Here is a 12,089-nt window from a genome sequence, read left to right as displayed (position 1 = left end):
ACAACACTTTTAATAGCATAAATTAAATGGCACTTTAAGCATATCCCAGCTAATTATGGGTACCAAGCGGGGGATACCCTGAATTGGTGGCCAGCCAATCACAGGGCACAAGGAGAACATGCAAACTCCACACAGTGAAGACCCTCGACCCCAGAACTGTGAACCTGATACGCTGACCACTCAACCACAGAGCCGTCACTTTAACTTCTTCTCCATAAAATTCAAACCAGAAACAAGACATTATGGTGAGTTGTAAAACCTTCAAACTTTTGTTCAATCAATTTTCAACTTTGAAATCGCATTTCTCAATAAAAGAATCAAGCATTTGCACTGGAAAGTTGACTGAAGAAACGAGACATAGATGGTTGTATTGTGTTTGGCCATGTGCCATAGTTACGGAACCACACGCTATTTTGCAATTGTATTAAGATAAATATATGAAGTACAGCCTTTTCATGGGTCCTCACTTTCAATCATTTAAGTAAAATATCTTCAAGCGCTCCTAATTGCATTCCGGTTTGAGTTGTCCGGGTTGTTTTTAGGAAATCCTTAATTTAAAAACATGTACCAGTTCATGTAAGCAAGTGATCGAGAGTTACCTTTTATATGAACATCTTTTTAATTGGTGGGAAATGGAACAAGAGTGTCAGGAAGTTTGATGCAAGATCAGCGTCATTTGGCGACCTCCTCCTTTGAAATCCAATAAAAAACAAGTAGCTGCAGGCAAATGGACCAGATCGGATTGTTTACACTCAGAGGTCACACACTATAGTGCATCATCTCCAGACAGCCACGAGCAAATCTTATTTTTCTTCCCGTACATATTTGAAACGCTCCTTTTGTTTACCCTTCAGCAGCTTCGACCCAAAAGTGCAACGTCTTGCAATTACTGGTGAACTTTTTAAAGTATTCATAATTGGATTGGGCTGAGAATAAAGTTTTCTTTATTTTTTCTTCTTTTAAATAATGTTCATGGCTTGTGAAGAAGTATTTGGCAGCCAACGGTCATTAAGAGGAGTCCCGCCAAGTGAAAAGTTGCACTCTTTACCAGAATACACACAAACTCAAGACATAAATACTCAGCAGGGAAATGTTGCTTGCTCGCCTGAACTATCTCCAGCTCTCTATCATAATTTCATTAATTGCCCCGGCAGTCTATGATATCACAGGATATGCACTAACCATGAAGACGGCAAACTTATGGAGCCAAATGTGCAAGAAAACATTTTGTTTTCCAGAGTCCCTGTCATATTCTATCTGTTAATGAGTAAAAACCTAATAACCAGAAGCAAAATGTCACTGCTTTGAGGCAAAAAGGGCATTTTCAAGTAAATTAAATGTGACTTTATTTATTTAAAAACTAAAACTTTTAAATGTATTAATTTCAAATTTGCAGCATCGCCTACATTGGGTGTGATCAGTGTGGTGTCTGTCTTATGCAGGCTTTCACTCCCAAGGATTGGAGAATGTACATTTAAGAATAAAACCTTGCGTCAGAAGTGAATGCAGACTCCGGCTTCAATTTGCTTTGTTACCTGCCACTGCCATCAGACGGTGAGCCACTTGGGGCCATATCATGGCCATCTTGGCCCTCGCGGGCCCTCTTGCACCACAGCCTTTAAAGCGGTATGAAGCCATGTGCGTGGCCTTGATGTTCGCCTTCTACCCTACATGCAAAGCTATCATTATCCATGCCTCTTGACAATCGGCAAGCCTGTCTTTGTTACATCTGCAGCTCATTGCCGTGGGCTATGACATGACTGCACGGTTGATCTCGCCTCCTTTACATATTGCACCCAGTATCTCTCTTTCTCACCCAGATTGTGAGCCCATTTGAACCCCCACCATTTGACAACTTGTAAAATGTTGTCTCGTACCTCGACACTTATATCCAACCTGAAGCTGTGAGACAATTCCTACGTTTGCTTTGAGGCTTAAGGATCAATCAAATGTGATAACCTGGACAGTGAAATACAAACTGCTATTCGGTTAAAGCTTGATACTATGGCCAGAATCCAATCATTGAACTGGCAAAGTGAATTTGGAAGACAACTTCCAATTTTATGTCAAATGTTGTGATCTATCAATTAAGCGCAAACCTTTTTCTAGCATGCGGTCACTCACATTTATATTTCAGTACACGTGGAAAGCTTTTAATTAGCTTCATCAACACTGCCAAAACTCCTGACCTTCAATCTGCAGCTCTGCTTGATGTCTGCTTTGGATTTATGTTCCTCAGCGTTTCCTCTCCAGTATGTGGATCTCTTAAAATTCTTCAGCATAAATAACCAATTAATGCACATTTGAGAAAACAAACTGATTAACTCTGAAATCCAGGATTTTATCATTTCCTATTTCTGAAATTGACTTGCAGAAGGAAACGTTGAGCCACAAAACGAAGCTGCAAGTCCGATGCTAGAGCCACACAAAGAGCGTCCCTGATGGAAAACAACATGCAGCGCTCATTAATTTACATTGTCTTACAATGGAACGGCAGTTAAGGCGAGCCGACACCAGAGGGCCTGCAACGCTTTGGCCTCATGTCTGCTTCTCCAACCCCAGAAATGAATAATGTATGTGTTCTGTCCGTTTTAATTTGGTGCTAATTAGGTCAGGAAAGTTTTGGGAGAGAAAGGTACAGTCCAGGCCACGTGGTCGGGTCTCTCAGCAGGCAGCCACTTTCATGTGGAGAGTGAAAGTGGAGTGCCGAACAGAGCGGGCCGAGGCTGATGCCAGCAGCGGCAGCAGTGTGGGGATGAAGGGCCAAGGCTGGAGACAAAGATAATAAACCCAAGAAGTGTCAGCCTCTGAAACAGCCACCACCAGGGGGATTTCAACTGCGGGCCGTTACCGGGCGCAAAGAAGGGGAAAAAAAGAAAGAGAGCTGTCAGTCTGTTTGTTTGGACGGCGGCCGCTGAGAAATAATTATTCAATTTTAATTACAATTGGGGTAGAAATATACAGCAGTGTGGCTCGGATGGTCCCCACCAACAGATTGGGGACAAACAATGCAGTCCACAATGCACCGGAGCAATGTTATCATGCTTTGCACACTACGAAAGTAAAGACCACATGACTTTGATCAGACACAAAGTGCACTTTGGAAAACTTAGGTGGCTCTAGCTGAAGTCGTCTGGCGGGAGCAGTTGAGGAGAAGGGAGGGTTGCGGGGGACAGATGAAGGTGACAGCTATGGAGGTTAACCTCAATTTCAAGTCTCAATAGGGTTGGAAAATCCCGCCAGGGTAGATATCACTCTGATCTTTCACATCTAGCTCCAAGACATGGTACCAGACGCTGCCAATAATATCTCTGTGACAGAACTAAAACATACTTCAAAACGACACCACATTCACATCACAACTTTGCCCCGCAGAACAATTGTGGGTTCTGTGGAATAAAGACCTGCGCACATTTGAATAGCAAGATCTTCTTGAGCAATAGCATATGGTTTGATCACACACCTGACAAAAACTGAAGGAGTTCTTAACATACGCTATGCGTTGACACCTAAAGTTAACACAGTGTGAGATGCTAGGTGGGAACATTGAGTAAAGTAGTGAAAGAAAGCGGCTAGAGGAAGTGATCTCCCCCTCTTAGCTGTATTAGTCAGTGCCTGGGAAACCTGATGTTTGTTTACTCTTGCACTAAAATGGACGGAAGCTGTGGCAGTAAGCATTAGACGCAGTCAAGAGAAGATACTATTCAAGCCTGGATGACAATCTCTGATTTTTTCCCTGATAAAAAACGTTTTTTTTATTTCTGAGTAAAATTGTTGTCGGGTTTGAAGAAATAACCCCAGTGTTCCTTGATATACAAAGGTTTGATACACATCTGCACTTTCCTAACAAATCAAATAAACCCTTTGTGAATTAATACAAACAGGCCAAGAGGACGTTTACCTCTTCTGGAGCAATTCTGAACGAATGAATTGAATTTCAAATCAAGTGTGCATCAGAGAATAATCAGGAAGGGGACTGTGAGAAATGCGGCCCAAAAACAGTGTTCGTTTCCCTTTTTGGGAGTTATTCGAGCCCAAACCTGTTCTCGGGATTTTAATAATCTCCGAATTTTCCTCATCCACAGTAAGAAGAAAAAGTAAAGATATAATCCCTTTCCCTGTAGAAATTGGCTGGAGGAATGAAATGATTCGATGACCCGGCTCCACAATATTCAAGGCAGTTTACCTCTGCAATTTAACTGCAGATTCTTTTTCCAGGATTCAACTTCTTGCCATGCATGAATCGCAGGTTATGCGCATCCTTTTCAATGGCCACGCACCCCAGCGACAGAAATATAATTATGTTTTACAAGTCGACTCTTATCTTTAGCCGCCTTCATTCCCCCGCTGACTGGCTGCGTGTTTCGAGGGCTTTTCAGAAGCACTTTATGCTGCACAGGTTGCCAATCCTGCGTGTAAATGACTATTGTATCGTTCAAAAGGTTTCCATAGCAGGCTGCTAAAAGTAAACACGCATGCAACATAACCTCCATTGAACAGATGCGAGTGTGTACAACACGGCACTTAAAATTACTAAAAGATGACGTGTGGCTATGCAAAATATGACTTTAAATAACTGAGAACAGCAGAACCGAGCAAATTCAATCCCATTTGCGCTGTCACTCCCGAAATATAAGAGCCACATTGCTCAAAAGGACAACCGAGAGCCATGTCTCAAATGCTTGAATGCTTCCAAATTGCTCCACTCCGGCTCCCTGTGGCGATCCCTCACACATCACAGGTGTAAATTCGCGTAAGACCTTATGTCTACCTCAATAATTTATTGTTGGAACACTATATGAAATGGGAATGTGAGACTACCACGGACAGTATATGCGACATGCAGCAGCGCTTTGGAGTTGACATGTGTCCCAGCAATAAAGCAATAAAGCCAATGTATCACCTTAACATTATTCATCCAATCTGACTGAAAGCGCACAGCAGAGCAGACATACTACATGAATACAAAATGGAACAAAAGAAAAAACCCCGCAGGGAAAAAATGGCCTTCATGCCAAAATCGAATAAACGGCTGAGCTGCAATCAGGCCAATTAAGCAGTGTAAAATGTGAGCGGACAGGTGTCTTCAGGTAAACACAACTGTGATCTCTCCTCTGAGCTTTGTCTAATCACCATCTATTGTGTCTTTCCATTAGCCGGCTTTGTTAAGATGCCCTTGTAATGATGCGGCTTCGAAGGCAGCTTGTGAATAAAATAATAAAATCCCCTCCAACCCATCTCAGTGTGAAGAGGCGAGGGAGACAGGGAGGTAGAATGTAGAAATGATCCACATGAAATAAAACAAACAGTATTTGTGAGAGAAAATACCTGCCAGGCTGCTGCCATGGTTAGTTCTCGTCAATCCCTGGGGAAGTACTCTCCTGGGTTCCTAAAACATTACAGCAGAAGAAGGAAATAAAAACAGAGGCGGCTCAAAGCTCTACACAAATGATCCCACCATTGTTAGATAAATTGTTCCAAAATAAGGTGAGAGGAACACCATGGAGATGAAAATATTGAAAGAATTCTACATTTGACTTCGAGAGCTTCCTTAATAAGAAGATTGCTGCAAGAATTTAAAAACAAAACACAAACAATATACCAGTTAGACTACCGTGATCAAGAGATCGCAACTAACATTATTGCCAATATTTTACTTTAAATAATAAAAGAGAACGCACTCAAAGAAAAACTGTGTACCGAAAAAATATGTTATTATTATTACCGTAACTGCATCATTCCAAAACATAGAACAAAATAATAAAATAAATACAAAAATAAATAAAATTGTCTTTGTGTGTGACATACTGTATAGATTGAAAAAAGGAACGAAAAACAGGAAAGAAGAAAAGAAAAGGGAAAAAAACACGTTAAAACATGTAGAGTCTGATTTACTAAGATCCAAAATAGCAAGGGCAACATTAAAAGTGCTAAAGGCCTGAGTGCTATGATTGATCTGTCATGACGGAGCATAACTATGCATTAGCAAAGTTTGAAGGGTTAGGTAACTCATTTGTCACTAGGCTACAGATTTTGTGACAATTTAAATCCCTGGAAAACCATGTTGTAACATTGCAATGTAACTCATTTATGTTTCACCCCCTTCCTCTTTTTGTGTCAACCAAAACTTTTCAGTAAAATATATTGCAATTAGAGCATGAATAGCTGTCCTTTTTTTGTGTCTTAATCTATAAGACAATTTTGACCTTTTGTTAGATGTATGTAATTCTGGGTGTGCCTGGTTTGTAGCTAATTTTCCACATTTATTGGCAAGCGCAATTGAGTTTGCTCACATTTTTGCACTCACAGACCTTTACAAAATCAGACCCAAAGTCCTAAATTGTTCTTCAATAATTGATGAGGGAAAAACATTTGAATTCCAAGTAATTCCTTTAAGGGTTTAACATGGTTTGAAATGTTACATAAACAGCAATGGAACAAGAAACCAATTAAAATGAGCTGCTGTATGATTTGCTAATTTAATCAGAGAGATTAAATAAGACCTACCCACTGAGGTTTTCCCAGACCAATGAGCTACTTCCTGCTGTTAAAAACTGTGTCTGCTTGCATGTTGCCTCTTCCTGCAGGAGCCAGAGGACAATATTGTTGGGGGCACATGGAGTAGATGTGAATTATAGAAATAATGCTCTAACACTAACTTGGAAAGGGCCTCTTCTAGCTGCTCCTTGCTTCACTACCTCCAGGATGCATCTTCTTATTTGCAACTGTTTAAAAGTGTCTGGATTAACATAAGCACCTCCACTATTGTGTTCCTGCTCCAAATACACTTATCTACTCAAGCTCTTGTGGAGAGTACAATTGCCATTTTATCAGGTGAGCAAATACCTCCCCTAACCTCATGCTATCACAGAAAATATGCTTTTCTCAGTAGTTCATATTTATCATATTTAGAATTTTTTTAACAATTCTGTTACATGCACAATGGTAACTTGAGTGTAGTTATATGCAAGACCTCTGCTCTTGTATTTCTGTTTGATTGTACCGTAAATGGCTGAAAGCTTATTTCTAGCTCTCCCGTAAATCCAATTTTTGTGTGTAATGATTTGATCAAAGGCATCAATCAAAAATGGAGCATTCATTCATTCATTCATTCATTCATTTTTGCGGGGGATGCTGGAGCCTATCGCAGCTAAGTGCGGGCACCAGGAGGGAGGCAACCTGCCAATTTGCAGCGCACAAGAGACGGACAACCGTTCACGGTTACCCTCATACCTAGGGGCAATTTAGAATGTTCCACCAGCCTACCATGCATGTTTTTGGGATATGGGAGGAAACTGAAGTACCTGGAGAAAACCCACTCAAGCCCGGTTAGAACATACAAACTCCACACAGTGAGGACCAACTTGGGATCAAACCCACGACCCCAGAACTGTAAAACCGACGTGCTAACCACTCTTCACCGAGCCGCAAATAGAGCATTATTATCTTTTTTTTTAAATGGAGTTGGAAGTCAAAGTGCCACTGCACACTGAAAGGCAAGATTGGAGGGTAAGGACCATAACTTTCTGTTATCACCTGTTAAATTTTATCCAGTGGGGAGTCCCCACACATACCCCTTAGAGAAAATTATATGCACGTTGCAGATTCCAAGGCTTGCATCTCCCATGCCCAGCTGGTCCTCATATGACCTCTGAGAAGAGGAAAGGGAGAAGCTGGCACACTTGGCATCGCTGCGCTTCAAACCCCCATTATGTTTATACAAATTGCGCGCTGGTATGGACAAATGATGAGGAACGCTTCACCTAAAATGTCACTACACAGACGGACAGTTCACCGACAAAGAAACGTTTCCAGCTTTCATTTGTAATGACACATTTAATCTATATTAAGCATGGAAACATTTTTTAATCTGTTGCGATGGAAGCTTTCACTAAAAAGTGTCTATGCTTAAGGAAAAAATTATATATATATACATACATATATATATATATATATATATATATATATATATATATATATATATATATATATAGTGTTTGCATGTGAGGAATGGAAACAGAGTGTTTTTCAAAGAATTCCGTCGCTAATTAGGTGCACTGTTTGCCAGCTCATCCAAATTTTTCTTGACTGGGGCAAACGGAGAGAAACCTCTGAGCCAAAGTATAATATGGAAGTTTTCGGCCCCCCTCCCTCCTTCTCCATCTGCTACATTTGTGCACAGAAGCTTAATTGGAGCTAAACCTTGTCAAAGCCTCCTCCACTGAACATGAACAGTCTGAAATGTGTGAACGAGAGACACAAAACTTTTTTGTGCTTACAAAACGACTATACGTACGTAGTCTGATCAAATCAACCAAAACCAAAGGGGTTTTATATTTTGCCTTTTACTACAGTATCATTTAGTATGGTGGGAAATATGGTAAATGAGCACAATAATATTAATAGTAACATTGGCATTGAAGTCTAGCATTTAAACGAGAAAAAAACAACCTTATTTAGGAATCTCAACATTGTTAATCCATCTTAACTTTAATGTCAGCTCTACCTTTGTCTTATCCGACGTGGACGTTAAGATACGGACTCCACTCGAGCGGAGGCTGATAAACAATTTGTAAAAATGTCTGTTTGGTTTTGTTTTACTCAGTGGACTCAGTAATGCATTTTGTTTTGTTCCGAACGTCTCTCCGCTGTCAGCGTTTGACGAGCATTCATCCTCCTGGGGTTCGGCAACACTTAGACACTCACCATGATAGCTGTGCATTAATGTCACTCACCGCTGACTGCCGCACACACACATACACACACACACACACACACAAGTATGCAAGCAAACACTCCTTAGGTCATAGCTTTGCAGGAACAAATATTTGTTCATTAAGTACATATTTTTCCTGCGGTTTTACATTGTGGGCATTCTAATCTGACTACCATTTCCATAACATATATTAGTCCGTTGTGTTGACGGTCACGTAAGTACTCAAGCTCATCCTGCCGCCTTTTCATATTTATGTTGGCAGTGATTTAAGATGGACTGATTGTAGGGATTTAATTACGGGGGACACAATAGGCCACACAATTCAGTTTTCTTCCCTCACCATCTTGCGAGGCGCTGACATGCCGCACACTCGGCTGCACACTGCCGAGGAATGTTTTACACTCCAAATGAGCTGTGCTTGCAGAAGAATTTAATTTGATCTGCCGCTGTAATTGTGCTCTCAAAAAAAAAACAGAGGATGGGAGAGGAAAGAAAAAGAGAAGAGGTAGTAGAGGGGGAGGTGGAGGGTCGCGGTGCATGCAACTTTAAAATGTAATATGCACAAAAAAGTAAATTAACTCTAGAGGAGAGGCCCTTGTGATGTGTTGACACTTGCGCTGGGCCGTCTCCCAAGGAGCCAAGGATGATGGGGGAGGCAAGGGGGATACATGGAAACGAGAGCGTGGGGGCTATGATAAAACACCACAAAGAAAAGTGTTATGAATTTTATTAATGACTTGCAAGACAGTATGCAAAACATCAAAGGTCCACGGGAAAGATTAATGACCCTGTGTGCGACTGTTTAATTACACCCAGCTAATTAGATTCTTGACCACATTTTTAATATCTGCATTCATACAAGACGCCTAATTGAGATTCCACCATATTTATCAATCTTTCAAAAAAGAGGGGAAAAAACAAACCTTGGTGGTGATTTTCTTGTTCTCATTTAAGGAACAATTAGAGCGCAGTCAGGTTTTTAGCAAATTCCACGGGAAAAAAAAGTAGAGCTGTGAAGGATGCTTATTTACTCACTAAAGAGGCTTTTGTCTTATCAAACTGATCTTTGTTTCTAATGAACTCGCTAATAGACTTATAGCGAGCTCTGTCAACTCTCCTTGTCGTGCCGTAATTCTCTTATCTGGACCTGAACTGAGGAGAGAGGAGCTCTCAGAGGAGCCGCACACCATCCGTGTCTCCGTTCTCCAACATTTTCCTCTGCAGGATAATCCTAGTGCTGTTTACCAGAACATACAAATACACACACACACAAACATCAAAATGAATGCCTTTGAACTCGCGCTATCAACATTATCTCGATGTTCTGTCCTAGTCTCAGTGTTCTGTGACCCTGTTGTTGTTGTTTTTTGCTGCTGCAATAATTGCGGTCGGATTATTCATCCACTAGGTTCTATGCCTGCAAACAACTTTCACTGAGAAATCCTGCTGATGGTGCCTGTTTCTTAAAGGTTTAAATGCACCATCTCTGTGTCCGTTTTCCAGTTATTCTGAGAAACAGCTGAGAGTTGCCAGAAGTCATCTGACTTAGAATAGCACCATCTGCTGTGAAAATTCAAGTACTGTACTGCTGTGCAGCAAAACAACTTACAAAGGCACTCACAGTGCAATTAAACCAGCCTGTGGAGCTTTGATTTGAATGCATTAGTGATGAGGATAAACGTAAAAAGATCCCATTGTTCCCCCAGTGCAATTTATTCCCTTTTCTATCTCCTTTTTGGCCTCTTTTCCAAGTAAACTCAGTGTCCGCCACATTCCCTGTCTCCTCGCTATTTGTTTCCATTTGTCTTCTTGTCTAGCTTGAAAAGAGTGAGATCTAAATAGGACTGGATCACCTCCCTGGCCGGCGTTTCATTAGAGGCAATTAGAAAGTCGACGCTGCAACGTCCCATAAGGCTCAGCAAGAGCGAGGAAAGACGTAGCCTGCATTAACGGGTTGAGATGAAGTATGTATGACAACACTTTCATCAGCACACAACGGTTACTCACCGAGTGTCAGAGGTACCATTCTGACAATTATGACAATTAACACTGTCAAAATAAAGCCATTAGCCTAGCGAGAGGGCGAAGCAGTACACTTAATTACAGGGTTTTCTGTACAAATGGATTCCCTTCAGACCACGTGCACACCGGAATGGGAAAATGGAATAAGATAATTATAAACTCAGGGCGAGGGTAAAGGAATGACATCTGCTGTTGTCTGCGCACTGGCCTCGGGTCGCTGTGTGCTTCCTGTTGGATAGGCCCAGACACACACACTCGCATGCACACACACACACACACACACACACACACGCACGCACCCCTGCATACAGTGGCCTCATTCATTTTTTAGATTTTATGGAAGAGAATGAATTCCTTACACGGGCACTTGAGACCATCTTAACAGCGTAAAAACCAAGTTATTCAATGTATAATATTCAGGATGAATTTAACTTCTAAATGATTCGATTTCCTAGATCAAAATTATACTTTGATCCCAAAACATCCATAACCCCGTTCATTACTCACTAGAACAAGATAAAATCAGAGGACAGTTAATTTAGGTAGCATGCAGAAGCCATTGTCCTGCTAGTCTAACTAAGATGTTCAAGTTTCTTGCCTTTGCAGTTGTTTATGGTACATTCTAAAAATCAAAAGCACCACATTTTTCATTCATACTTTTCAATGACCAAGTACATGTAATTTCGTAAAATTACTCTTGATACTGAGGTGCAGAAAATGTCAGATGCTTTAAGGCCTGCTGCTTACAACACAAAACTAAGATTTGAGTGATGGCATAGCGTCCACTTTGAGAAAAAAAATCTAACAAAGGCGGAATCGTTATGTGAATAATAATAAGATTACATTAAGACAGTCATTCTCATCACATCCCCTGTGTTGTCTTAAAATGAACTTGCATTGACTGTATAAAGATTATCATCAGGACACAAAGGTCATAGTTGTTCAAAGAGGAGCTGTAACCTCTAAATCATGTGCCATGTTCATAGCCAAGCCCCACTCGTCTGACGTAATTGCATTTCATTGGCCAAAACACCAAAAGAAACTGTATCAGGTAAGGTTGAATCATCTGTCAAGTGCTTTTACAGTATTGATTTATTCTTGATTGCTAAGCATTGCAAACTGCAAAAGTAATTCATAATTAAACCGCTCTTTACAAATGTCAGCATTCAGCTATTAATTACAGTAGTCATTAATTGGACTAACATTATTTCCCATTGGGACACAATTAATGGTAAATCCTTAAATAATAAAGAGATTGGACAATTGCTCCAGTTTTTATTTGGGGAGGGTCCAAATGCTCCCATATATGACTGCGCCCTAGAGCTAAAAGTCCATAAAGTCATACACAGAT

General features: G+C 40.8%; 1 long non-coding RNA gene across 5 annotated transcripts in view; it reads right to left on the bottom strand.

Annotated features, from left to right (window-relative positions):
* Window positions 1–12,089, bottom strand: part of LOC144085515 (uncharacterized) — a 151,749-nt gene that overhangs the window by 101,249 nt on the left and 38,411 nt on the right. For all 5 annotated transcript variants that reach the window (XR_013304167.1, XR_013304169.1, XR_013304168.1 and 2 more), the window contains exons 3-5: window positions 6,660–6,725; window positions 6,508–6,581; window positions 5,329–5,389 (exon numbers count right to left, since the gene is read on the bottom strand). This is a non-coding gene — a long non-coding RNA (uncharacterized LOC144085515). The remainder of the gene's footprint in view (window positions 1–5,328; window positions 5,390–6,507; window positions 6,582–6,659; window positions 6,726–12,089) is intronic.

Source organism: Stigmatopora argus, chromosome 1 (genome assembly GCF_051989625.1).
Source record: "Stigmatopora argus isolate UIUO_Sarg chromosome 1, RoL_Sarg_1.0, whole genome shotgun sequence".
In the NCBI taxonomy this organism is placed as follows: Eukaryota; Metazoa; Chordata; class Actinopteri; order Syngnathiformes; family Syngnathidae; genus Stigmatopora; species Stigmatopora argus.
This window is presented reverse-complemented; position numbering and strand designations above follow the sequence as displayed.